This window comes from Eschrichtius robustus, chromosome 19, assembly GCF_028021215.1.
Source record: "Eschrichtius robustus isolate mEscRob2 chromosome 19, mEscRob2.pri, whole genome shotgun sequence".
Lineage (NCBI taxonomy): Eukaryota > Metazoa > Chordata > Mammalia > Artiodactyla > Eschrichtiidae > Eschrichtius > Eschrichtius robustus.
Window position 1 is genome coordinate 5,603,481 of NC_090842.1, and position 27,670 is coordinate 5,631,150.

General features: G+C 43.4%; 1 protein-coding gene across 2 annotated transcripts in view; it reads right to left on the bottom strand.

The window, feature by feature from the left end:
* CDH13 (cadherin 13) overlaps positions 1–27,670 on the bottom strand; it is a 1,028,096-nt gene that overhangs the window by 74,845 nt on the left and 925,581 nt on the right. The gene's annotated exons all lie outside the window — the stretch shown is intronic.

Sequence of the window (27,670 nt, forward strand, 5' to 3'; positions counted from 1 at the left end):
TGAAATATTGTCAACTGCAGCAACATGGATGGACCTAGAGATGATCATACTAAGTGAAGTAAGTCAGACTGAGAAAGACAAATATTATATGATATCACTTATATGGGGAATCTAAAAAATAATACAAATGAACTTATTTACAAAACAGAAATAGACTCACAGACATAGAAAATAAACTTATGGTTACCAAAGGGGAAAGGGATGGGAGGGATAAATTAGGAATATGCGATTAATAGATACGCACTACTATGTACAAAATAAACAACAAGGACCTACTGTATGGCACAGGGAACCATATTCAATATCCTGTAATGGAAAAGAATCTGAAATATATATATAACTGAATCACTTTGCTGTACACCTGAAACTAACACAATATTGTAAATCAACTATACTTCAATAAAAATTATTTTTCTGTTTATAAAGTAACACGTTCAGCAGAGAAAACTTGGCAATACAAAAGAGTGTGAAGAAAAAAATAAAAAATCACCAGTACTTCCAGCAACCCGAGAGAATTGCTCCTAACCTGGTGAGGTATTTTATTCAAGGTCTTTCCACAATCGATTTATTTAATTGGGACCACACAATTAACCAACTTTGATGTCTACTTTTTCCACTTCGGTTTTTATCAGGAAAGAACACTTTCCCCTGGCTTATAAAACACAATTTTAACGGCTGTGTATTATTCCAATTATGGGTTGCCCCATAATTTATTTATTCAGCCTCCTATTGTTGGACATTGAGGCTGTTTTCCAACTTCTTGCTATCATAAATAAGGCCCCAGTGAAGAACTCTGCACATAAATCTCTGCTTCCTAGTACATAAGTCTTTGACACCATTCTTGATTATTTCTTTGAGATAAATTCCTAGGAGTGGAGTTCCTGGTATCAAAAAGTATGACTGTTTGAAAAAAGTTGATACATAATGAAATGTGTCTTTCAGAAAGTTTGTACCAGTTTGCATTCCTCCCCTAACCCTTTTTTTAAAGCATCACTTGACATAAGACAATACTTTCTTGTTGCAGGGTGGGTGCTTTACTCAAAGAGGTGGGCGTACCAAGGAAGAAAGCTCTTATCAGCCTTGTCACTGGAATCCAGGAGACACAGGCTACATGGCCCAGGCGGATGGGCTGCCTGTTACTCAGAAGGCTGTGGGCTCCGAGCTCATGAGCTGCCCCTCTTCCCTGCCCCACCTCCGTATACATCCTACGCTAGTGTGGTGAGCTATTTTTATGCAGTAATATATGAGGCTCAAGGGAGTGCTGCTGTCACTTGCAGTTCCCTGAAGGGGCCAGTTCCTTGCTACTTCTCTGTGCATTTGCACCTTCCACTGCCTGGGCTTGGAAAGCCGCTTTCCGCGGTGCTACCTGGTCAGCTTTGGAGTTAATTGTTAAGACTCAGCTCAAGAGAAGATGGAAGTGAACAAACACTGGATGAGAGACCCAGGGCACATGGTGTGTGTCCTCAACAGCCTCTTGGCCGAATGGGGGAGATGAGAAGCACTCACGTGGCTGAGACAATTTTATTTCTCACCTGGGATGGAAAATGAAAGCTGGGATATACAAATAGGCTCTATATTCCAGTTTCCCTTTCAGCTAGATGGGGGGCCTTGATTCTGGCCAAGGGAAAGTGGGTGGACATGATAATGTCACTGCTGGATCTGGCCACAAGACCCCTGTAAGACCCTCCTCTCTCTCTCTTCCTTCCACAGTGACCCTGGGGGCCACACATGGAAGAGACAGTCTCACAAGATAGAAGGAGCCAAGAAGCCTGGGTCCTTGAATGATATTGTGGGTCAGAGCCATCTCCCCATCCTACCCCCCAAAATGGACAAACAGATTGTGAGATGAGGGAGCAATAAATCTCTGTGTTAAGCTATTGAGAGTGGGGGCTTATCTACTACAGCAGCTAGTGTTACACATCCTTGTTAGGACTCTCACTGGCAACTACAAAATGTGTGTGTGTGTGTGTGTATAAGTTGTGCTAAATTATGCAAACAGGGGAAGCCCCATCTGGGGTTGGGAGCGGGTGATGGAGGAAGGCTTCGAGGATGAGGCTCTGTTTGGAATAATTGTTGAAGGATTAATTACAATGATAGCTAATAAGCATTGAGTTCTTTCTACATTCCAGATGCCAGATTAGTCTGGTTTATCCTCCCAACAACCCTAGGTATTATCTTCTTTCACATTTGGAGAGGATGAGGCCAGGAGAGGTGAAGTAACTTGCCCAAAGTCCCACAGCTCTCAGTGGCAGAGTGGATATCAAAGCCAGCATGCTTACACACGATTCCATCCTGCCAGTATATGAGCAGGGCTTCACTACGTGGTGGTTACTTGGAGGGAGAGGCCAGGGGAAGCAACAGGAGCAAAGGCACAGAGAAGAAGAGATACGCAAATACTTAGTATCCCGCACACAGATGGGGCGCTGAGCAATGGGTGGGCGCTAACTGTGGTGCTGAAAGAGGAGCTGCATGGAGGACAGACCTAGGAGGTCCCGGGGGAGAGGCCACGGTGGGCAAGGGGTGGCACTCTAGGCCGATGTCCTAGAACAGAGGCAAAGGAGAATGTGACGTATTTGGGGGAATCACCAGCTGCTGGTGAATCCACATAGAAGCCTGTACGTTCTGGTTTTGGCTTAAACGCATGTACCCTTGAAGGCCTGTTTGTCAACTTTGTGGGGAGAACAGCTGTGCACCAGGCTTGGCCAGTACGTGGACGTGGCCTTTATGACTGGCACACGGGATGAACTCCCTGGATATGTGTCAGGGAGTGAGCTGATGAATGAAACATGCAAATATGTCACGTAGAAAATAAGTGAATCGGAAGCGCTGCATCCAGCATCGGGCTCCTTGATGCAGCCACACCTGCGCTCCATTCAACTGCCTGCCTTGCCTTTTCTGTTCCTAGACATTCTGACACTGAGTGCCTCATCTTTTCAGCGACTGAGGCTCTCTATTCTGGCTCAGTAACTGCAGCCATCACAGAATTAAGTAATGACAAAGTGAGTTATTATCCAGCCTGGCTTCAGCTGGGATGTAACCTGCAACCAAGACACCTCACTGTTGGAACGCTCACAAGACTGTCTAAGCAGTGACATGAAAAATGTCCCCTATAATTCCCCAGCTCAGAGCCATATATCCTCAGAGTGTTGACTCCACATTTTGTCGGGAATAATGCTGCTTTTTGTTGAGAAGGGGAAGAAGGTGTAATTAGATTCCTCATAAATGTTACATTCATCCTTGTTAATCAAAAATTAGTAGCTCTTAAAAAAAAATAAACACAACTCAGCTCCCCAGGAAGCTGACAGCAGTTCCCGTGGCCTGGTTAATTACACAAAAATGAAACACAATGTGTTTCTTTGTCTCTTGACCGTGTAATTAACAAAATGAAATATAATGATGGCCATATTTGAGTGGCGGGATTAAAGGTGATTTTCAATTTGCTTCTTTATTTTTCTCTGTTTAATTTTTCTACAGTGAGCATATATTGCTCATTAAACAGCATTTAAGTAACTTTAAAAAGGAAATATGAGATTACATTCTAAAAACCTGTAAACAAAAGACATACTCTTCCTAAGCCCCTCCATCCCCATGCCCTGGCTCTCATGACACTCCCTAGAAATATGTCCCTTCAGACAACTTCTGAGGCATTTTCCATTTTCTTTATCATACCTACTATATTTGGAACCCTTCTTCTGTTGGTTTTCTTACTTATTCTGACTATTCCCCAAGAGGAAGGCCCTGTTTGCCTGATTCTCACTAGGTCCCCAACAACAGTGCCTGGCATACAGTTGATGCTTGTTAAACAGTTGTTGAACCAAATAAAGAATGAAAGGATGGGCTTCCCTGGTGGCACGGTGGTCAAAAATCAGCCTGCCAATGCAGGGGACACAGGTTCGCACCCTGGTCAGGGAAGATCCCACATGCCTCGGAGCAAGTAAGCCCGTGCGCCACAACTACTGAGCCTGTGCTCTAGAGCCCGAGAGCCACAACTACTGAAGCCCGCGCACCTAGAGCCCGTGCTCCGCAGCAAGAGAAGCCACCGCAATGAGAAGCCCGCGCACCGCAACAAAGAGTAGTCCCCGCTCACGGCAGCTAAAGAAACCTTGCGCGCAGCAATGAAGACCCAACGCAGCCAAAAATAAATAAAGAAATAAAGAAATTCATTAAAAAAAAAAAAGAAAGGATGTATATGGGAAAGAAATGTGCTATTTAAAACCACCAGGGTCTTCCAAAGAGAGTGGGGCTTTTCTGGTTTTCTAACATGTTTCCATCTGTTAGAGGTGAGCCTAAAGCTCTTTGGGGACAGTGGCTGGAGAGAACTGAATTACTCTAGAGAAGATCCTTGTTTTTACTCTCAAGAGAAAATAGTGACAAGGATGAACCCCCAAATAGTTGTGCTGAGTGAAGGAAGCCAGACAGAATTTAAATTTCACTTTATATGAAACTCCAGAAGATGCACATTAATCTATAGTGACAGAAAGCAGATCAGTGGGGGGCAGGAAGGGAGGGGCAGGAGGGAGGGTTACAAAGGGGGCCTTTTTGGGGGTGCTGGGTTTGTGCACTATCTTGATCGGGGGATAGTTTCATGGGTGTGTATATTATGGCAGAACTTATCAAATTATACACTTTAAATATGTGCAGTTTATCATACGTCAACAATGCCTCCATAAAGCTGTTATGAAAAGAGAAGTTGGGGAGGAGTGGGGGAAATTGGAGACAGGAGACGAGTCACCACATGTGCTGAGGCTGGGGTACACTGGGGGGGATGATGTGTCCTGCGAAAAATACAGAGGGATCTTGGGCAGTGAGGAGAACTTGCAGCTGAGGGCTCTCCAGGGCTCAGACTCAAGTAATTTGACGTGACGTGACCGCATCCTCCTCCAACATCCTCAACGAACTGGACCACATGCACCACATGCTAATGCTGATGGCCAGTGTGTGTGGATGCGTGTGTGTGAGTGTGCACGCGTGCATGTGTGTACGCTGAGGGGAACTGAGGAAAAGGACACGCGGAATGTAACAGACCAGCATGTACAAGATAGTGAGACAATTAAGAAACAGAACTGACTTGTCAGAAGTGGACACCTGAGGGCAGAAGTGACTGTTAGAAATGCAGGGCCTCCTCCTCTAACCCTTGGAATTTTCACAAATCCTGGGGAAGATTTTGGTCTGTTTCAGGGCGTGGAATCAGGATTCATCACAAGTTGACTTAAGTCTTAAGGGCAGGCAGATTCCAACTGACATCTGATGCTGCCCCCGTGCTCGTGGCTGTTTGTTGAGTGAATGTAGGAATATAATTCTCACTTGCTGTCAGAAAACAACTGCTATTATTTTGAGTACTGACAACAGGAGGCAGGATGATGACGGATGGGCTGTCACCGGGGCTTAGATCACCTTTCATCTGGTTGGCGTGTTGAACGACACCTGTGTTTTGGGGGCCATGTCTTACAAGTCACGCATCTATTGGCTGATGGCTTGCTGTGGGGCAGGCTCCGTATCAGATGTGGAGATGAACACAGTGAATGTGACTCAGGCCTTCCTCAAAGAGCTCACAGCTCAGGGCAGAACACAAGCAAATCAAGAAACCTCCATAAGGGAAGGGCCGTACCGTAGGGGTTGGCAAACTATTTGGCCTATAGGCCAAATCAGGCCCTCTGCCTGCTTGTGTAAATAAAGTTTTATTGGAACACGGCCACATCCATTGGTTAATGTGGCGGCTTCTGCATTACAACAGCAGAGTTGAGTAGTTGAGACAGACCATGTGGTCTGTGAAGCTTACATTACTTATCATCTGAACCTTCGTGGAGGACATTTGCCAATTCCGGCTCTAACAGAGTATTCCGAGCAAGCAGCTGTGACTAAAGCAACAACGTCAGGACTTGCCGACCCTGACTGCTGTCAAATCCAGCTCTCAGCGCTCCAAGCCAAGTGGCTCAGCTACGGGTAGAAGTCTTCCTGGTACTGCCTTTGTGGTTGAGTGAGAAACAGACTGGACCTCCGAGGGGAGTCTCTCTCTCCCCAGGAGGAGTTGAAATACAGGTGCTCATGGCCTCTCATCAGCTTTCCAAGGCAGTAGTACCTGAGCACCCAGGTGACGCCATCTCCCCCAAGGTGGCCTCAGGGAGACTCAGCAGAGCCCAGGTGCCCGGCCAGGGACACTGGGAGAGAGTGGAGAGAGAGGAACATCTTCTTTCATCCTCTCAAGCCCAAAGGGGAGGCTCAAACCAAGGAAGAGCGTCAAGTAATAATCAAATATGGAAATTTAATTGAGCATTTATCTATGCTGCTTATTAAAGTCAGACCCTGATGGAACTCTCTTTCCAGACTTTGCAAAAAGGTATTAAATATTAACCTCTGAAAGCCTGGTTAAAAATTGGCTTTGAAAGTTGTTTATTTGAATTTATTCATTAAATAAACAAAAATGTCCTGAGTGCCTGCTATGTACCAGGCTCTGTTTAAGACCAGTGTGGTTCTTACCCTCAAGAGGCAGGGTGGGGAGGTGGGCAGTGAACATGCAGGCAGGCAGGCCAATCCTAGTTAAACAGTTACCAAATCACCTCCAACACTGATTAGCCAACACTGAACTGTGTGTAGGTTAGGTTCCTATGAGCGTCTGGTCATGTTTTCATCAACCAAGCACTACACAACCTTGTCTTATGTGTGTTTCTGTTTAAAGATACCTTATTTTATACATTATCTATCTATCTATCTATCTATCTATATATATATATAGTTGATTCATTACTTTGAACTCATGGCCGACAGGACTTCAACTCATGCCTGAAGGAAGCTCATCTAACACACAAGTTTTCTCCACAAGCCCCAGGAACACCAGTTAGCATCTGAGCCCTCTGCTTGGGAACCATTTTTAACAGGGAAATCATCAACAAGAAGCTCAAAAATGTGAGTAACTCGGCACCTAACAGCCTGTGAGAAGCAAACGTGTTTACAGTATGAGCTGAAATAACAAGGCAGAGCATCACTTCTTGGACCTCAGCTCGGGATGTGCATGTCGGGTGACTCAAATTTGTCACTGTTCCGCGCTCATCTGCCAATGACCGAGAAAGCACTGCAAGTATTTTTCCGTCACAAGTAAATTTTAGTGTGTAGGTGAACTCACAAATACAGAATATGTGAATAATGAGGATCAGCTGTGATTCAAGGCAGAGGGAATAACTTCCACAGAGTTCCTGAGTGGGGAAGATGCTGGAGGAAGACCATGAGGTTGGAGCGGAGACAGCCAGAAGGAGAGTGAGAAGAGAAAGGTGTGGGAGCAGGGCTGACCGGGAGGATACTGCCAGGAGAGTGCATAGTGAGGAGAGGCAGGGATGCAAGGGGAGATCAGTGGGGATGCGACGACGTGCCTTAGACCAAGTGTGCGCGGCGGAGCTGCAAGAAACGCACAGATTAAGACCTAATTGGAGATGGACCTGCTAAGATAGTTGATGTGTTTCACCAATAACTAGACAACCTATGTTTTAAGTATTTGTGAAATATTTACTTTCTGAGCTAGAGATGTTTAAGTTTTAGACATTCAGGGTAAAATATCAAATAGTAATCACTTGCCCATAGATTTCCAGTCCCAGGGAACAGCTCAGTTGTAGGCATTCCATGAAGGACAGCCAGATGGATGCCAGCGTGGGTTCCGAAAGACATCTTTTCATGATCTCAGTCTACTGGATCCCCTGGTCCTCCCATCTTCACAGATTTTAAAAGACGCCCCAGACACAAAGAATACAGGGATGAAACTGATCCTCTAAACACTGACCCTAAAGTTTAGTCAGTGAAATAAAGATCCCACCTGGAACAGAATTTTGAAGAAATTTTATGGGAATTTAAAGAAGCTATAGGGAGGGTGGGAGGGAGACGCAAGAGGGAGGAGATATGGGGATATATGTATATGTGTAGCTGATTCACTTTGTTATAAAGCAGAAACTAACACACCATTGTAAAGCAATTATACTCCTATAAAGATGTTAAAAAAAAATAAAGAAGCTGAACATTCTGCTGGATACAGGTTCTGTTTTGTTTTGTTTTAAATGACAGCTTCTCCTCTTACAAAATAAAAGAAAGAAATATTTTCTCGTTAAAATATTCTCCGGCGTAAATATATCTGAACTTGAATTCCAACCCTTCCACTAACAAACTGCCCAATGCTCAGCATATTTTGGTACCTTGGTTTCTCATCTATAGAACAGAGATAACCACACACACTTCAGGGGTGCCCAGGGCAGTGGCAAGATTTCTAGATGCTACATTTAGTTACTTTTTGCATTTGCCTTTTCTATTTCGTTATGCTCTCTTTTTTATTCATGGTTCCTATTCTTTTTCCCTAACCATTTTAAAAGTAATTATTTTATAGTCTAGTTCTTTTTTTTAATCCACAGATTTCCTTTTCTTTCGAGCCCAGCTATGGATTCCATGAATGAGGGGGTTACAATTCACCCCACGTTCCTAACTCTTGCAGAAAGGGCGTCTCCTTTTGCCGGTCCACCATGATGCAGGCTCATGGCACAGAGGGTCTTTGGTGCTGCCTATTTTTTGGCTGAACACACTTTCACTCCTGTTCTGGAGCCGCAGAGTCATAGAGCATTTCTGACCCCACCCTTTAAATTTACAGAAGAAATGGGCCCAAAGTAGAAAAGTGGCTTTCACAGTGCTGTGCTGAATCATATCAGAGCTGGACACAAAAGGAAAAAACAGTTACACCAATCCTACTTTACTTAAAAATTTGATATTTTGTTTATCATGAATTTTTACGTTAACTTTGATTTTAAAAAATCATTGCATTAAAAGATGTTCTGGGGGACGTCTCTGGTGGCACAGTGCTTAGGAGTCTGCCTGCCAATGCAGGGGACACGGGTTCGAGCCCTGGCCCGGGAAGAATCCACATGCCGCGGAGCAACTAAGCCGGTGCGCCACAACCACTGAGCCTGCGCTCTAGAGCCCGCGAGCCACAACTACTGAACCTGCGCACCACAACTACTGAAGCCCGCGTGCCTAGAGCCCATGCTCCACAACAGAGAGAAGCCACTGCAGTGAGAAGCCCGCGCACCGCAATTAAGAGTAGTCCCCGCTCACCGCAACTAGAGAAAGCCCACGCGCAGCAAGGAAGACCCAATGCAGCCAAAAATAAATAAATAAATAAATAAATAAATAAATTTAAAAAAAAAAAAGAAAGAGGATCTGTCTTGATGGCCGAGATTTCTGTGCGCCGAGGAGAATTCTTCGCTCACCTCACCAGCCCTGGTGGGAGGTCTTGGGGGCGGTGCCCCCGTCCGGCCCTGAGAGTCAGCCCAGAGCCTCGCCTTCCTCCTTCACCGCCCCACCTCCTGCTCCGCCTCCTTCTCCACCCCTGGCGCCCTGTGAAGACTGACCTGCCTCTGGCCCATGAGCGCCATGTGCTCATCCTGAGAAAGGGAGCTCTCAGCGCAGTAACTGCATGTGCAAACGCTGGCCCCTCAGACCACAAGCACCTGTCCTCACAGAGCGCTCCCAGGGACAGCTGTGGCCTCGAAGTCAGCCACAGGGAGGTCACAGGCATTGTGGGAAACTCCAATTTGCGGAAAGGGTTTCTAGTGGACGTTGTCATTTCTGGCTGTTTACCATCTTTCATCGCTCCCCACAGCATCCCAGGCTCCCTTTCGGACAAACAAAACCCCGTTTTGTGCAGTGTTGGTGATGGGTGGTAGCCCCAATCTGATTCTTGCCCGGATACACTAGGAGTGATATGGGACATGCAACTTAGCTCCAGCAAACCCGACACTCTTTCAATGAATGAGTGACGTGGGAGGAGGGTGGTGTTCACGTTCATGGCACGGGAAGTGTAACCTGAGAACCAGGCTGATCCCTCTGTAGGGATCACACTGTCTTCCCTCTTGAGTCCTATTTGGTGGCCACTCATTTTTTCCCAGCTTATCCTCTGACGTCCCGTCCAATCTGTGATCACCCATCTCAATCGTGGAAATTCTTGTGTTATTCCACTTAGCAGAGCTGACGCTGGCTCTGTTGCTTGCAGCCATGGATCCTGACAGATCTTGGACTAGAAATACTCAGAGGTGCTGAATTGTACTGTCCTCTTTTGCTCATAGGTAATGGTCTGCTTGCTTCATTCATCTCTCTTCAAAAATTCAACCAGATGTGAAAGTTGTTCGGGTGACAGAGTCTCTGCAAGTCATGGTGTTATTTGCTCGGCATCATATGCTTTGCAGAGCGTCCTAAAATCTTGATAAATTTAACCCCTATGCCCAAACCAGGAACAGTTTTACCAGTAGAAAATATGACTATGTTTTATGTACGCTCTAGAAAGATTGCAAAATCAAGCATACCTGTCCACCAAAGAGTCAAGCTGCAAACCTTCAAAAACCAGTCATTTTTAATAATGGTTCACCATGCATCCATTTGCTCTGTCATCTTTGAGTACTTGCTTGCAGGCAAGCAAAGGGCAGATGACAAAACATAATACTTAAAAACTTCTATCTGCTCCCTTCCATCTTTCTAGGAATGGGGATTTTAGCCGTTCCTAGAAAATGCCACCATGAGATTCTACCAGCGAGATACCTTGGGCCGGCTTGTGGACCACCAGCAGGGTTCTCCAGGAGCAAACGTGGAAACCTATCGTCATTCTTGGGCGCTGTGACTAACTTTCATTAAGTCGCTTCCCTAATAAGTGTTTCCATAGACTTGCTTTCCTGTGAGTCCATAATGCCTGAATATCACAGACTGTAGAAAAACACTCCTTTCCTTCTCAAAGAGCCACCTTTAGGGAACAGCTACATGTTATGTTCTTTGCTGAGAATGATAATTGGGTAGTTAAGGGCATACTAGGTGCCAGGCACTGTGCTCTAAGCACTTTACCTGAATGATCCGGTTTTTCCTTCACAGTGACTCTACAACCTAGCTATTATTTGCCTCATTTTACAAGTGGGGAAACAGGCACAGAGAAATTGAACGTCTGCCCAAGGTTACACATCTGGAAAATGGATGAGTGGGGATTTTTGCTCAGGAAGCCTCGTACTAGGCGGCAGTTGGGGCCACCAGAGTCCCTGGGCTCTGCTACTTCTCTTTGAGAGGCCATATGAGACTGGGGGCCTGCCCCTTTCCAGGGGAGCCCTCCGGGGCAGCCCCTGGAGACAAGATGGAGTCTCTGAGAGAAGCAAAAGTCAAGAGCTGTTTCCTTCACATCCATTGAGAAAACACATTTTTCACAGTTGCGATTTTCTAATCTTCCCTAATTCAAGTTTGGCAACATTAGGAAAGGATTTTATGATGGACCGTTTGTTCTAAGGTAACCATACATATAGGAGCAGAGGGAAGTGAATTAAATGGAAAAAAGCCCTGAGACAGGGGCAGCCAGGGAAAATGGGAGCATCAACAATCGTGCAGCAGGTGCATGTCCAGCAGGTGAGGACGTCCCTGTCTGATGACAGTGGGAAGAGCTTCCGCGTGAGGAGAAGAGCGCGCCTGGACGCCCGCCCGCCCGCAGGCTTTCTGCAACCTCTGGTCCAGGCAGCTCTGCCCAAACCACCTCCCCGTGGTTCTTACAGGCAGCTGGGCAGCAGTGGTGTTTGCTGTGGCATTCAGTGGCAGGGGATGTCATAGATTTGAAGACTACCAGGCAAAAATCAGAAATGGAATGTGCAATTTTATTCTGAAAAGGAGAAGTCCAGTAGAGCAAAGTTGTTGTTGAGGGGTGAGCTTCTCCGGCATTAGTTGGTTTGGGAGGCAGAGTGTGGAGAGGTGAGAGGTCTGTCTTGCAATTCAATTTCCTGCATGTGAATCCCTGTGACCTCGGGCAAGTTCTCCAATCTCCCTGCGCCTCATAGGCCTCACCTGTGAAATGGGGCGATTGTTGTGCCTTCCTCACAGGGTTGTTGTGAAATCAGAGGCGACTGTACATATAAGGCATGGAGAACAGTGCCTGGGACACAGTGAATGCCGGCTACTCTGTTGCAGCCGTGAGCACATTAGTGCTGCCACAAGAAAGGTGCTGATTTAGACTGAATGTGTTAGAAAAGGGGACCAGAGAAGGGAGCACAAGATGCTGATGGCAGAAGAGAAGGAGATGGACGGAGCCAGGCCGACCTAGGGCTGATCAGCTCCTGGTTGCGAGTATCCATGCCACCCTGGGGCCCAAGGAAGCAGTGCCTGGCAGACCCTGGATCTGCCGCTCCGGGGTCTGGCTGTCCAGCTAAGAGCATGTGCTGGATTTAACTGCGCTGGCTCAGTGACTCTCAAGCAGCTGCCTCGTGTACGACATGCTGGGCAGGGCTGCTCCACAGAACGTTAGAATGTCTGAGCGCTTCACCCCGGGGCCTCCTTTCTTTTCCACCGTTGCTCACCTCTTTGGGGATCTCAAAGGCTCAGGGATATAAATTCCACCTGCATGTGGCTGACGCCCTGACTTTTATCTCAAGCCCAGACTCTCCCTGCTACCCAGGTCACCTGCTCCCTGGTTCCATCTCAAACGCGGCATGATCAAAATTGAGCTCCTGATATTCCCCTCCCCCAAGTCACTTCTCTACTGAGCTTGTCTATTTCATAAACATCCACCCTGTTCTTCCAATTGTTTAGGACAAAAACCTCAGAGTCAACCTTCATTCTACTCTCTCTCTCACTCTCTCTCTATCCCTCTCTCTCTCTCTCTCTCTCACACACACACACACACACACACACCCCACATCTGGTTAGCAAATCCCCTTTGCCACTGTAACCTAGCGGGACCCTATGGGGCCTTCCTGGGACAGGGACAGACCTCTCCCCCATACCCTCTGCTTTAGTTCTTCTCTGAAGTACCTACCTAGATAATAGTATCTGATGCGTATTTCCTGAGTTTTTCAGATGCTAAAACCACGACCAAAAGGAAGAAATTAACTACATGATGATCACGAGCACATAGCCCCCAGACCTTCTGGTGCCTAAGGACTGATCACCAACAACCAGAGAATTGTGCACAAGCTGATCACACACCCTGGATGCTAGTCCCTCACCTGGCCCTTAAAAATGCTTTGCTGAAAACCTTCAGGGAGTTTGGGGGTTTTCTGAGCATGAGCCACCTGTTCTCCTTGGATGGCCCTGCAATAAACCTTTCTCTGCACCAAACCCCGATGTTTCAGTTTGTTTGGCCTCACTGCGCGTCGGGCACGTGAACTTGCATTCGGTAACACCACTACCTTGCAAACATTTCCAGTATCTGCCTGCTTCTCACTGCTTCCACTGCTACTGCCAAGTCCAAACCCTCTCCACCTCTCACCTGGATTATTGCAGCACCCTCCCCACTGGTCCTCTGCTCTCTCCCTTCCCCACCGACTGTCTTCTAAAACCACCAGAGCCTTTAACTTCCCATCTTATATCTTATTTATAGTAAAAGCTTTACCCCACTCAATTCTGGCCTCATCTCCCACCTGCCCTCACCCCCTGGATCACTCTGCACAGGCACACTGACCTCCCCACCCCATCTCACACACCTCTGCACACCCTGCCTCAGGGCCTTTGCACCTGTCATTTCCCCTACTTGGACCACTCTTCCCCAGATATCTGCACGGCTCACCCTTCACTTCCTTCAGGTCTTTACTGAGATGTCAGACCCCACTGCTTTCTCTGCTTTATTTTCTTTCTTTGCTACTATACTATTTATTTATTTTATTTTTAAATTTTTCTTTGGAATTTTGGAATTTTATTTGTTTTTTTACATAGCAGGTTCTTATTAGTTATCCATTTCATACATATTAGTGTGTATATGTCGATCCCAATCTCCCAATTCACCCCACCCCCGCTTCCCCCCTTGGTGTCCATACCTTTGTTCTCTACATCTGTGTCTCAATTTCTGCCCTGCAAACCGGTTCATCTGTACCATTTTTCTAGGTTTCTGACTTACTTCACTCTGTATGACAGTCTCTAGATCCATCCACGTCTCTACGAATGACCCAATTTCGTTCCTTTTTATGGCTGAGTAATATTCCATTGTATATTATGTACCACATCTTCTTTATCCATTCGTCTGTCAGTGGGCATTTAGGGTGCTTCCATGACCTGGTTATTGTAAATAGTGTTGCAATGAACATTGGGGTGCATGTGTCTTTTTGAATTATGCTTTTCTCTGGGTATATGCCCAGTAGTGGGATTGCTGGGTCACATGGTAATTCTATTTTTAGTTTTTTAAGGAACCTCCATACTGTTCTCCATAGTGGCTGTATCAATTTACATTCCCACCAACAGTGCAGGAGGGTTCCCTTTTCTCCACACCCTCTCCAGCATTTGTTGTTTGTAGATTTTCTGATGAAGCCCATTCTAACTGGTGTGAAGTGATACCTCATTGTAGTTTTGATTTGCATTTCTCTAATAATTAGTGATGTTGAGCAGCTTTTCATGTGCTTCTTGGCCATCTGTATGTCTTCTTTGGAGAAATGTCTGTTTAGGTCTTCTGCCCGTTTTTGGATTGGGTTGTTTGTTTTTTTAATATTGAGCTGCATGAGCTGTTTATATATTTTGGAGATTAATCCTTTGTCCGATGATTCATTTGCAAATATTTTCTCCCATTCTGAGGGTTGTCTTTTCGTCTTCTTTATGGTTTCCTTTGCTGTGCAAAAGCTCTGAAGTTTCATTAGGTCCCATTTGTTTATTTTTGTTTTTATTTCCATTTCTCTAGGAGGTGGATCAAAAAAGATCTTGCTGTGATTTATGTCAAAGGGTGTTCTTCCTATGTTTTCCTCTAAGAGTTTTATAGTGCCCGGTCTTACATTTAGGTCTCGAATCCATTTTGAGTTTATTTTTGTGTATGGTGTTAGGGAGTGTTCTAATTTCATTCTTTTACATGTAGTTGTCCAGTTTTCCCAGCACCACTTATTGAAGAGACTGTCTTTTCTCCATTGTATATCCTTGCCTCCTCTGTCATAGATTAGTTGACCATAGGTGCGTGGGTTTATCTCTGGGCTTTCTATCCTGTTCCATTGATCTGTATTTCTGTTTTTGTGCCAGTACCGTATTGTCTTGATTACTGTAGCTTTGTAGTATAGTCTGAAGTCAGGGAGTCTGATTCCTCCAGCTCCGTTTTTTTCCCTCAAGACTGCTTTGGCTATTCGGGGTCTTTTGTGTCTCCATACAAATTTTAAGATTTTTTGTTCTAATTCTGTAAAAAATGCCATGGGTAATTTGATAGGGATCGCACTGAATCTGTAGATTGCTTGGGGTAGTATAGTCATTTTCACAATATTGATTCTCCCAATCCAAGAACATGGTATATCTCTCCATCTGTTGGTATCATCTTTAATTTCTTTCATCAGAGTCTTATAGTTTTCTGCATACAGGTCTTTCGTCTCCCTAGGTAGGTTTATTCCTCGGTATTTTATTCTTTTTGTTGCAGTGGTAAATGGGAGTGTTTCCTTAATTTCTCTTTCAGATGTTTCATCATTACTGTATAGGAATGCAAGAGATTTCTGCACATTAATTTTGTATCCTGCAACTTTACCAAATTCATTGATTAGCTCTAGTAGTTTTCTGGTGGCATCTTTAGCATTCTCTATGTACAGTATCACGTCATCTGCAAACAGTGACAATTTTACTTCTCCTTTTCCAATTTCTATTCCTTTATTTTTCTTCTCTGACTGCCATGGCTAGGACTTCCAAAACTATGTTGAATAATAGTAGTGAGAGTGGACATCCTTGTCCTGTTCCTGATCTTAGAGGAAATGCTTTAAGTTTTTCAGCATTGAGAATGATGTTTGCTGTGGGTTTGTTGTATATGGCCTTTATTATGTTGAGGTAGGTTCCCTCTATGCCCACTTTCTGGAGAGTTTTTATCATAAATGGGTGTTCAATTTTGTCAAAAGCTTTTTCTGCATCTATTGAGATGATCATATGGTTTTTCTTCTTCAATTTGTTAATATGGTGTATCACATTGATTGATTTGCATATACTGAAGAATCCTTGCATCCCTGGGATAAATCCCACTTGATCATGGTGTATGATCCCTTTAATGTGTTGTTGGATTCTGTTAGCTAGTATTTTGTTGGGGATCTTTGCATCTATATTCATCAGTGATACTGGTCTGTAATTTTCTTTTTTTGTAGTATCTTTGTCTGGTTTTGGTTTCAGGGTGATGGTGGCCTCATAGAATGAGTTTGGGAGTGTTCCTTCCCCTGCAATTTTTTGGAAGAGTTTGAGAAGGATGGGTGTTAAGCTCTTCTCTAAATGTTTGATAGAATTCACCTGTGAAGCCATCTGGTCCTGGACTTTTATTTGTTGGAAGATTTTTAATCACAGTTTCAATTTCATTACTTGTGATTGGTCTGTTCATATTTTCTGTTTCTTCCTGGTTCAGTCTTGGAAGGTTATACCTTTCTAAGAATTTGTCCATTTCTTCCAGGTTGTCCATTTTATTGGCATACAGTTGCTTGTAGTAGTCTCTTAGGATGCTTTGTATTTCTGCGGTGTCTGTTGTAACTTCTCCTTTTTCGTTTCTAATTTTATTGATTTGAGTCCTCTCCCTCTTTTTCTTGATGAGTCTGGCTAATGGTTTATCAATTTTGTTTATCTTCTCAAAGAACTTGCTTTTAGTTTCAATGATCTTTGCTATTGTTTTCTTTGTTTCTATTTATTTCTGCTCTGATCTTTATGATTTCTTTCCTTCTAGTAACTTTGGGTTTTGTTTGTTCTTCTTTCTCTAGTTCCTTTAGGTGTAAGGTTAGACTGTTTATTTGAGATGTTTGTTGTTTCTTGAGGTAGGACTGTATTGCTATAAACTTCCCTCTTAGAACTGCTTTTGCTGCATCCCATAGGTTTTGGATCATCGTGTTTTCATTGTTGTTTGTCTCTAGGTATTTTTTGATTTCCTCCTTGATTTCTTCAGTGATCTCCTGGTTATTTAGTAACATATTGTTTAGCCTCCATGTGTTTGCGTTTTTTATGTTTTTTTTCCCCTGTAATTGATTTCTAATCTCATAGTGTTGTGGTCAGAAAAGATGCTTGATATGATTTCAACTTTCTTAAATTTACTGAGGCTTGATTTGTGACCCAAGATGTGATCTATCCTGGAGAATGTTCCGTGCGCACTTGAGAAGAAAGTGTAATCTGCTGTTTTTGTATGGAATGTCCTATAAATATCAGTTAAATCTATCTGGTCTATTGTGTCATTTAAAGCTTGTGTTTCCTTATTTATTTTCATTTTGGATGATCTGTCCACTGGTGTAAGTGAGGTGTTAAAGTCCCCCACTATTATTGTGTTACTGTTGATTTCTTCCTTTATAGCTGTTAGCAGTTGCCGTATGTATTGAGGTGCTCCTCCGTTGGGTGCATATATATTTATAATTGTTATATCTTCTTCTTGGATTGATCCCTTGATCATTATGTAGTGTCCTTTCTTGTCTCTTGTAACATTCTTTATTTTAAAGTCTATTTTGTCTGATATGAGTATTGCTACTCCAGTTTTCTTTTGATTTCCATTTGCATGGAATATCTTTTTCCATCCCCTCACTTTCAGTCTGTATGTGTCCCTAGGTCTGAAGTGGGTCTCTTGCATATATATGGGTCTTGTTTTTGTATCCATTCAGTGAGGCTGTGTCTTTTGGTTGGAGCATTTAATCCATTCACGTTTAAGGTAATTATCGATATGTATGTTCCTATGACCATTTTCTTATTTGTTTTGGGTTTGTTTTTGTAGGTCCTTTTCTTCTCTTGTGTTTCCCACTTAGAGAAGTTCCTTTAGCATTTGTTGTAGAGCTGGTTTGGTAGTGCTGAATTCTCTTAGCTTTTGCTTGTCTGTAAAGCTTTTGATTTCTCCATTGAATCTGAATGAGATCCTTGCCAGGTAGAGTAATCTTAGCTGTAGGTTCTTCCCTTTCATCACTGTAAATATGTCATGCCACTCTCTTCTGGCTTGTAGAGTTTCTGCTGAGAAATCAGCTGTTAACATTATGGGAGTTCCCTTGTATGTTATTTGTCATTTTTCCCTTGCTGCTTCCAATAATTTTTCTTTGCCCTTAATTTTTGCCAATTTGATTACTATGTGTCTCGGTGTGTTTCTCCTTGGGTTAATTCTGTATGGGACTCTCTGTGCTTCTTGGACTTGGGTGGCTATTTCCTTTCCCATGTTAGGGAAGTTCACGACTACTATCTCTTCAAATATTTTCTCGGGTCCTTTCTCTCTGTCTTATCGTTCTGGGACCCCTATAATGCGAATGTTGTTGCATTTAACGTTGTCCCAGAGGTCTCTTAGACTGTCCTCATTTTTTTTCATTCTTTTTTCTTTATTCTGTTCCACAGCAGTGAATTCCACCATTTTGTCTTCCATGTCACTTATCCGTTCTTCTGCCTCAGTTATTCTGCTATTGATTCCTTCTAGTGTAGTTTTCATTTCAGTTATTGTTCATCTCTGTTTGTTTGTTCTTTAATTCTTCTAGTTGTTTGTTCTTTAATTCTTCTAGGTCTTTGTTAAACACTTCTGGCATCTTCTCGATCTTTGCCTCCATGCTTTTTCCGAGGTCCTGGATCATCTTCACTATCATTATTCTGAATTCTTTTTCTGGAAGGTTGCCTATCTCCACTTCATTTAGTTGTTTTTCTGGGGTTTTATCTTGTTCCTTCATCTGGTACATAGCCCTCTGCCTTTTCATCTTGTCTATCTTTCTGCGAATGTGGTTTTTGTTCCACAGGCTGCAGGATTGTAGTAGTTCTTGTATCTGCCGTCTGCCCTCTGATGGATGAGGCTATCTAGGAGGCTTGTGCAAGCTTCCTGATGGGAGGGATTGGTGGTGGGTAGAGCTGGCTGTTGCTCTAGTGGGCAGAGCTCAGTAAAACTTTAATCCGCTTGTCTGCTGATGGGTGGGGCTGGGTTCCCTCCCTGTTGGTTGGTTGCCCTGAGGCGACCCAACACTGCAGCCTACCCTGGCTCTTTGGTGGGGCTAATGGTGGACTCTGGGAGGGCTCACGCCAAGGAGTACTTCCCAGAACTTCTACTGCTAGTGTCCTTGTCCTCACGGTGAGACACAGCCATCCCCCGCCTCTGCAGGAGGTCCTCCAACACTAGCAGGTAGGTCTGGTTCAGTTTCCTATGGGATCACTGCTCCTTCCCCTGGGTCGTGATGCACACACTACTTTGTGTGTGCCCTCCGAGAGTGGAGTTTCTGTTTCCCACCGTCCTGTCGAAGTCCTGCAATCAAATCCCACTAGCCTTCAAAGTCTGATTCTCTAGGAATTCCTCCTCCTGTTCCCGGACCCCCAGGTTGGGAAACCTGAAGTGGGGCTCAGAACCTTCACTCCAGTGGGTGGACTTCTGTGGTATCAGTGTTCTCCAGTTTGTGAGTCACTCATCCAGCGGTTATGGGATTTGATTTTATTGTGATTGCGCCCCTCCTACCGTCTCACTGTGGCTTTTCCTTTGTCTTTGGATGTGGGGTATCTTTTTTGGTGAGTTCCAGTGTCTTCCTGTTGATGACCGTTCAGCAGTTAGTTGTGATTCCAGTGCTCTCGCAGGAGGGTGTCTATACTATTTATTTAAAAATTTATTTTCTTGTTTGTTTTCTATTTCCCCCTGTGGGAATGTAATATCCATGATGACAGATAATTTTAACTGTTTCTACTGCTTCTGTATCCCCAGTGCCTAAAAAAGGGCCTGGCATAATGTAGGTGTTCATTAAACATTTGTGGAATGAATGAAAAATTTAACGATTAAAGAGGTGGCTTATCTCATCCTAACCCAAATCCAGAAGCCCCATGTCACACGTGCAGCCCTCACATGGGAAACCAAGGCTGTTAAAAGTCGGCTACATAAAGTCTGATCTTATCCTGAGATTCCTGCCAACACCATTAGACTACACAAGGAAAACTCTGAATTAAACATATTAGGAGAACTGTAGTTTAGAGTCTCACCACTTGAAAACAAAGCTTCACGATCCTTTTGGAAATCAAACTGGGAGCAGAGATGAAGCGCATTTCTTGAATTAGTTACAAGATTCTCTGTCTACGGTTTCATTACCTGTGTTAGTGCTAATGCCGTGATAAGCCCTTCACGAGTGTGCAAGGTTGGTGATTGGCAGATAGAGATAACAAAATACATCAGCTATTTTCCCTGACTTCTGTTGCTATCCTGAAGTATGTGGCTTTCTCAATCAATGCTATATTGGTAGCTTCTGTAGCAACCCTCATCTAATTCAAATGCCTTTACCAAAAAAAAAAAAAAGAAAAACCAGCTAAGCAGATTTTACAGCTTAGAGGACACTGAGCGAGAAACAATATGAACATTTGTCAATATTTGCTTTATTGGTTCTGAGAATTAATTTCTTAGGCTGCAAAGAGTGACCATCATAATTATACTAAAATATAACCAATTTGAAACCATGCTGTTAATAATGAAAGTCTGGCCCATGGCCAGTTTATAACAACATAGATGGATGTTGAAAAGGTGGGTAAATTGTAAAATAACCTTTCAACTGTTTTTCCAAATGGTCAGACGTTTCATAGTAACCAAATCGAGCACCTCTAAATTGAGGTTAATAATGAAAATCTTCCATCTCTGGATCACTATAAAGGCCAGAATTCTATTTTTAGCCACTGAAGCTGTTTAATCTTTAAACATTCAGTTGTTTAATTTATTAGACCTTGTTTCCCACTGCCATCTTCATAACAGAAAATCTGATTGCGAAAAATAAGAGTCAGCTGTTTTAATATATTTACATAAATAATTAAAAATTCTACAGCAGAGTACGCAATACAATGTATTGCCACCATAAACTTCCAATGGAAGGACGTCACTTTAATTAAAAATTACAAAGGTGCCACTGTAAACAATTCATTTACATTTCAAGCTCTGTGTTGACTCAAGAGAGAAATAACTAATAAAAAAAACCCAAACAAACAGAAATGACCTCACCCCAAATCCTATTATTGAGGTCAGTAACCACACTTAATTAAGACGAAGTGTTAATAATATATTTTAGTGGACAGATGCTCTTTTCATTTCCCCAGGTAGAAATGTTATTATTTGGCCTTTAACTTCTGATTAAAATTTAAAAGGTGGGAGTCACCCCAAATTAAACTCTTAAATCTGGTTTTGAAACCTGGCTTTTTCAAAAGGGGAGTGACAACCCTCCTTTCTCCTCCCAATAAATGGTAAGCTACTACACATTTTGAACCTCTGTGTTCCTGAGAAATGACAGTGATGACAAAAATCCTAATTTCCAAGGGAACTGATTTTTGCCATCTGCTTCCAAAGGTCTTAGAAGATACAGAACAAAAGGCCCCATAGCCAGCTGATGACTTTTGCTTGATTTCCTACCATGTTTTTTGTGATTTCCTTTGAATGGGCTCCAATATTAGATTAAATGAGGTGTTAAAGAAAAAGGCTTGATGACTCACAGGAAGACCAGCAAAAACCAAAATTGGGCCTTTTAACAAATCTTTTGGGACTGAATTTTCATCACCGCATGTTGCATTCGGTACCAGTTTGAGCCCATGAATGAATCTACCTCCGAGCTTAAAAGCCTCCAAGTCTAGAGGAGGAAGGGAAGGGAAATGACTTAAAAAGACCCAAAGAAATCAGAACAAAGTAGGCTGTGGTTTTCAGAGTGATGAGGACCTAATCTGGATCTGATTCAGATATTCTGTGTTCAAAGGATGAGTTCAATTTGGATCATGGCTTTGGAAGAAGAGCCGGCGGATGGACCTGACTCCTTAGTGTAACTTTCACAGACCTGGGAAGCCCAGTGAAAGGCCGATCGGTCCTGCTCAGGCTTCCCTCCTGGGACTGGTTTAAAACAAGGCCACATGCAAATATTTCCATGGTTGGTAGACACTAGACAATACCTGAAGATGAAAAATAATAGTAATCACAATAAACCATGTCTGCTTATGCACAAAATGCCTGCACGCAGAAACTCCACCCCAGCTGCTGGCAAACCATGCTATACCTGTTTACTAAGCACTTCCAAAGGCCAAGCGCTGGGCTGTTTTAAGACCTACGATTGGTGCAGCCAATATGGAAAACAGTATGGACGTTCCCCAAAAAACTAAAAATAGAGTTGCCATATGATCCAGCAAACCCACTCCTGGGCATATATCCAGACAACACTACAATTCAGAAAGATACATGCACCCCTATGTTCACAGCAGCACTATTCACAATAGCCAAGACATGGAAGCAATCTAAATGTCCATTGACAGATGAATGGATAAAGAAGATATTGCACATATATACAATGGAATACTACTCAGCTATAAAAAGAATGAAATAATGCCATTTGCAGCAACATCGATGAACCTAGAGATTATCATACTAAGTGAAATGAGTCAGAAAGAGAAAGACAAATACCATATGATATTACTTATATGTGGAATCTAAAATATGATACAAATGAACTTATCTACAAAACAAAAACAGACTCACAGACATAGAGAACAGACTTGTGGTTGCCAAGGGGGAAGGAGGGTGGGGGAGGGATGGACTGGGAGTTTTGGGTTAGCAGATGCAAACTATTATACACAGAATGGGTAAACAACAAGGCCCTACTGTATAGCGCAGGGAGTCATATTCAATATCCTGAGATAAACCATAATGGAAAAGAATATGAAAAAGAATGTATATGTATAACTGAAGCACTTTGCTGTACAGCAGAAATTGACACAACATTGTAAATCAACTACACTTCAATAAAATAATAATAAAAAAAGGACCTCTGAGCCTCTAAGGACTTTTTCTGTCCATGGTGGCCTCCTCCCAAGTCATACCAAATATATTGAAATGTACTCACACTGCAAGTACATTTTTTTCCTGTAAAATTTTTGAGATAATTTTTATATCACTACTTTTGCTTTTGGAATTATTTGACTACTGGGAATATTTCACTAATAATCCCCTATGATTTCTCCAGTGCCGACTCAGACGTTCTACAATGTGAGATCTACAAACAGTTTGCAAATGTAAAGACCTTTTTGCAAATATTAAATTCAACCTGCCAGGACATGGAAGCAAGCTAAATGTCCATCAACAGATGAATGGATAAAGAAGATGTGGTACATATATACAATGGAATATTACTCAGCCATAAAAAGGAACGAAATTGAGTTATTTGTAGTGAGGTGGATGGACCTAGAGTCTGTCATACAGAGTGAAGTAAGTCAGAAAGAGAAAAACAAATACCGTATGCTAACGCATATATATGGAATCTAAAAAAGCAGTACTGATGAACCTAGGGGCAGGGCAGGAATAAAGACGCAGATGTAGAGAATGGACTTGAGGGCACAGGGGGGAAGGGGAAGCTGGGATGAAGTGAGAGAGTAGCATTGACATATATACACTACCGAATGTACAATGGATGGCTAGTGGGAAGCAGCTGCATAGCACAGGGAGATCAGCTCGGTGCTTCGTGACCACCTAGAGGGGTGGGCTAGGGAGGGTGGGAGGGAGGGGATATGGGGATATATGTATACATATAGCTGATTCACTTTGCTGTACAGCAGAAACTAACACAACACTGTAAAGCAATTATACTCCAATAAAGATGTGAAAAAAAAAATTCAACCTGCTAAAGTCATGGTGCTGTGGACACTCGATCTTATTAACTTCAATGTTGCTGTTTTCTTTTCAAACTTTGGAGATGATAGATTATGTGTTCATGTCCTTGACATTTTTGTAGGCTCCTGGAAAGTTTGAAGGTCTTAGTGCTGGGCCTCAGTGCTTAATTAATTAAATGGTACTGATGAGGCCCTTGTGTTTTACCAGGGATGGCTATAAACATGATCGTTACCCTCATAGAGCCCGAGGTTCAGTGGAAGATGGACAATTAGGTCAGGAATCACAGTAAAGCACTAGACGTTCAGAAAGCCCTTTGGAGTGCAGTCTGAAGGTCAGGGTAGCCCACCTGCAGAGGCGATGCCTGAACTAACGTCAGAAGGACATACAGCTGTGGACGAGGCGGTGGCGAGAAAAGCCCCAGGAGTTCACCTCATTTGCATGTTTTCTTTCCATAAACCGAGGTTCAGAGAGGTTACGTTTTCCTCATCAGCAAAGAGGCAGACTCATGGTTGTGAAAGTTAAATAAGACTTTGGTGACAGTGCTTTTGGTAAACTTTCATATAAAAATGTTAGGCATCTTAGTCATAGTACCAGCAAAATACATGTGTCCAGGTGGCAATCTTTGCCTAGTTTAGTCTGGTGCCCAATTCCCAGGAGGCAGAGAGCAGCTCAAAGGCATGGGGGTAGTGGCACTTCTGGGGAATTCAGGAATCTGTTGATAAGCGAGACCATAATGATGCTTGGAAATAAGTAATTTCTGTTGCTTGGCTTTTTCTCCTCAGCTGGAGACCACTGGTTCTTACTTCCCAAGGAAACAATTTCCTTCTCTCCTTCCTTCCTTCTCCTCTCTCCCTCCCTCCCTCTTCCTTCTTTCCTGGGGCATCATCATTTGCAACAAAGCTCTCGCTCTTTTGACTAAAAGCTCCCCGGAGGAGGCTGTAGGCAGAGATCATTCTCACAAGTGAAAAGATAGCACCCAGCAGTGTTAGGCCCATAGTAGCCTCTAAATAAATACCAGGAAATGAAGTCAGTAAAGGAATGAATGGAAAACTATAATGCTTGTGCTTTTTTCAAGCAGCTGTCTTTGGCAACACAATTATCTATTATTTTGATCGTGTAAAAATCTAATTTCATGGCATGTATTCATCTTTTAAAACCTACCCTGTAGTTTTGTATTACACAGAAAGGTTCAATCCCCAAAGGTGTTCATGGCAGAAACTTCTAGTTACCTCACAATACCCACTCTTCCTTTCTTCCTTAGTAAAGAATCCCAGTTTTAAAAGTTGGTTGCTATCCAGCTAAATGACCATACTTCCTAGTATTTCTTACAGCTAGGTTTTGGCCATGTGACTAATTTTGGCCAATCAGATTTAAACAGAAATGTGATCAACGTTCAGGAAGACTCCTTAAAATATAAGAGACCCCCTTCTTCTTTCCCTCTCTCCCAAACTACTGTCTGGAATGCAGATGTGAAGGCTGAAGCACTAGCAACCATAATAATTGTCCGTGAGGAAGAGGGTGCCAGTCTCGATGTGACTGAATGGTGAGCAGGAAGGAGCCTGGGCCCCTGACAGCTTTGTGGAACTGCCATCCTAGCCCTGGACTGCCATAGCCGCTCTACACTTATTTTATATGAGGGGGAAAAAAAAAAACCACTTCTATCTTCTCTGAGCCACCATCATTTTGAATTTTCCTTTTATATTGAGCCAAACTTAATCCTCACAGATACAGTGCTGCTAGATGCACACCTGTGGGGTTCCCTGGATGAATGATCCTTTCCCAAAAAAATGTTGAGGAGTAATGGGTAATTTCACATGGGTGGGGACAATATTTTTCCTCAACACGTATCTTATGTATTCAGTGTGTGGGCAGAAGTCTCTGCTGCAGAGTTGTTTACTACAGACACTGGATAAGATGAGTTCTGTCTGAAAAATGTTTGGAATAGGAATTGCTACTTGGCTGCCTCAATAGAAATCCCCGGATTGGTCAGAGAATGAAATAAGTCCTCTCAGACCATTCAAAATGATTGAGCTGCCGGCTGCATCCCCAGAGTAACCAAAGCAACGGATCTGATGCAACAGTGAGTACCTGCTTCTCATCTCACTGTTAAGAGAATGTTGGGCAAATACAGTCATTTCCACTTTAGCATAATTATCATTGAGCTGCTCTTTCTGACAATAATTAGCCAACAACTTCAGGTGCACGAGTCCACTCCTCACTGGAGACACTGAAATGTCATCGAGAACTGCCAGATTCCTGTCTCGTGTACACGGAGGAAGGCTCCACCCTGAAAGCTGAAGCCTGTCTCGTTGTCACTCCAGGTTGAGAGGACGGGGTGTGGGAACCAGCTCTGTTTTACAACACGTCAATGTTCACATGACCTTGGAGCACAGAAACTCTCTAGCCATCAATTCAAATAATAAGGGAAAATAGAAATGTGATTGCCTAGGTAAAGAGACAAAGAAGTCTTTATATGACAAAAAGCATTAACATCAACACATTTGCAAAGTATTTTCAGAAAATTAATGATGCATTAAACAATTTAGCTACAAGCATGTCCACTGACCTCTGAAAAAAATAATTTCACACAATTGGAAACAGTCTAAATAGCCAACAAGGGAATGAATAAATAAGTATATTCGTGTAATAGCATTGTAGAATGCATACTATTCAGTGACGAAAAATAGTGGCTATTTCTTGATATGGAAAGCTATTCGCCATATATTGGGAAGTAAAAATGACAGGTTCCAAAACAAAATGGGTGATGTGAGCCAATTTTGAAAACAAAAAAGAGAAATACTCGCACATGTGACTGGAGATATACCTAAGCTGTTAAAAGGGGATTTCCTTGGGCGGGACGATTACAGATTTTTAAAATTATCTTCTTTATTCTCAACTGCCTTTTCAAAAGTTTCCTCCATGAACTATCTTAACTTTATAATAAGGATAAGAAGATACAAGTCATTAAAAAGAAGAATTTCATCTGTCACTAGCCCACCGCTGTCCATTTTGATTTGGCTAAGCACAATGCGATGGGCTTTTAAACAAGTTTTAATAACTCAGGCTTTTTAGTGAGAATATTCACTCTGATGCCTGGACACCTCCTGTCTTCAGAGTTACAGGCTTCTCAGAGATGAAGACGCCTTTCACTGATTTTAACATTCCCTGGTGAGATAAAAGAGGGCATCACAATGGCAGCGGCAGAATCACTGTGCCTGAGAAGGGCTTTCTATCACAGAAGACAGGACCAGGAATGAGTTAGAATTAAGGTCCTAAGCTTTGTGGGGGCTGGGAGTGGGGAGGCGTTTCCTGTTTTGACAAGGCAAGGAGCCTGCCCTCAGGGAGGAGGTCCAAGTGCCCGTCAACTTGGGGGCAGGACCTGAATCAGGCCGGTTGGGGTGGAGCATCTCCTGCTGTGCTAAGATGCCTTGAGGGCCTGGCTAGGCATCTGAGATGAGATGGGGTTACTGGAGCTGAGGCACAGAGAGCCTTGGAGTGAGATATTGATAGAGATAGAAATGGGGGGAGGGGGAGAGACAGAGACGGAGAGAAAGAAGAGGAGGAGGAGGGGGGAGGAAGCAGATAAAGGAGGAGGAAAGAGAAGAGAGGAGAGAGAGGAATGGGAGGAAGGAAGGAGCAGAGAATCAGACAGAGAAGAGATGGCCATGAGACAAGAGAGGAAGATGGACCTAGAGGGAGGGGGAAGATGCAAATAGAGACAGTGATGGGGAGGGAGGAAGGGCAGAGGGAGACATGTAGAAGAAATGTACAGAGCAAAGGACAGACCAAGAGTAATCGGCACAGAGAGGGACACAGAGAGAATGACAATGTGGACACAAAGAGTCACACACACAGACAGGGACACCCGCATAACCTACACAACTGCAGAGCCCAGCGCCGTGCTATTGCCAGGAATCAAGACAGGGGCAGATGGCGCTGGCAGCATCTTTTTTGCATGTGCCTTTGTCAGCTGAACTCAGAGCTCTCCTTGAGATAAAAATAGGAGTTCTCAGTTCCTCCCTCTTCCAATGCCTGCTCCCCAAAGAATCATTAAGACAACAACACCACCACCACTCACAAGGTCATCGTGTCTTTCTGAGAATTCTGGAGAGCCAAGCACGGTTTATTAGAAAACCATGTCCCAGCCTGGCCCCTCCCCTCAGCCCT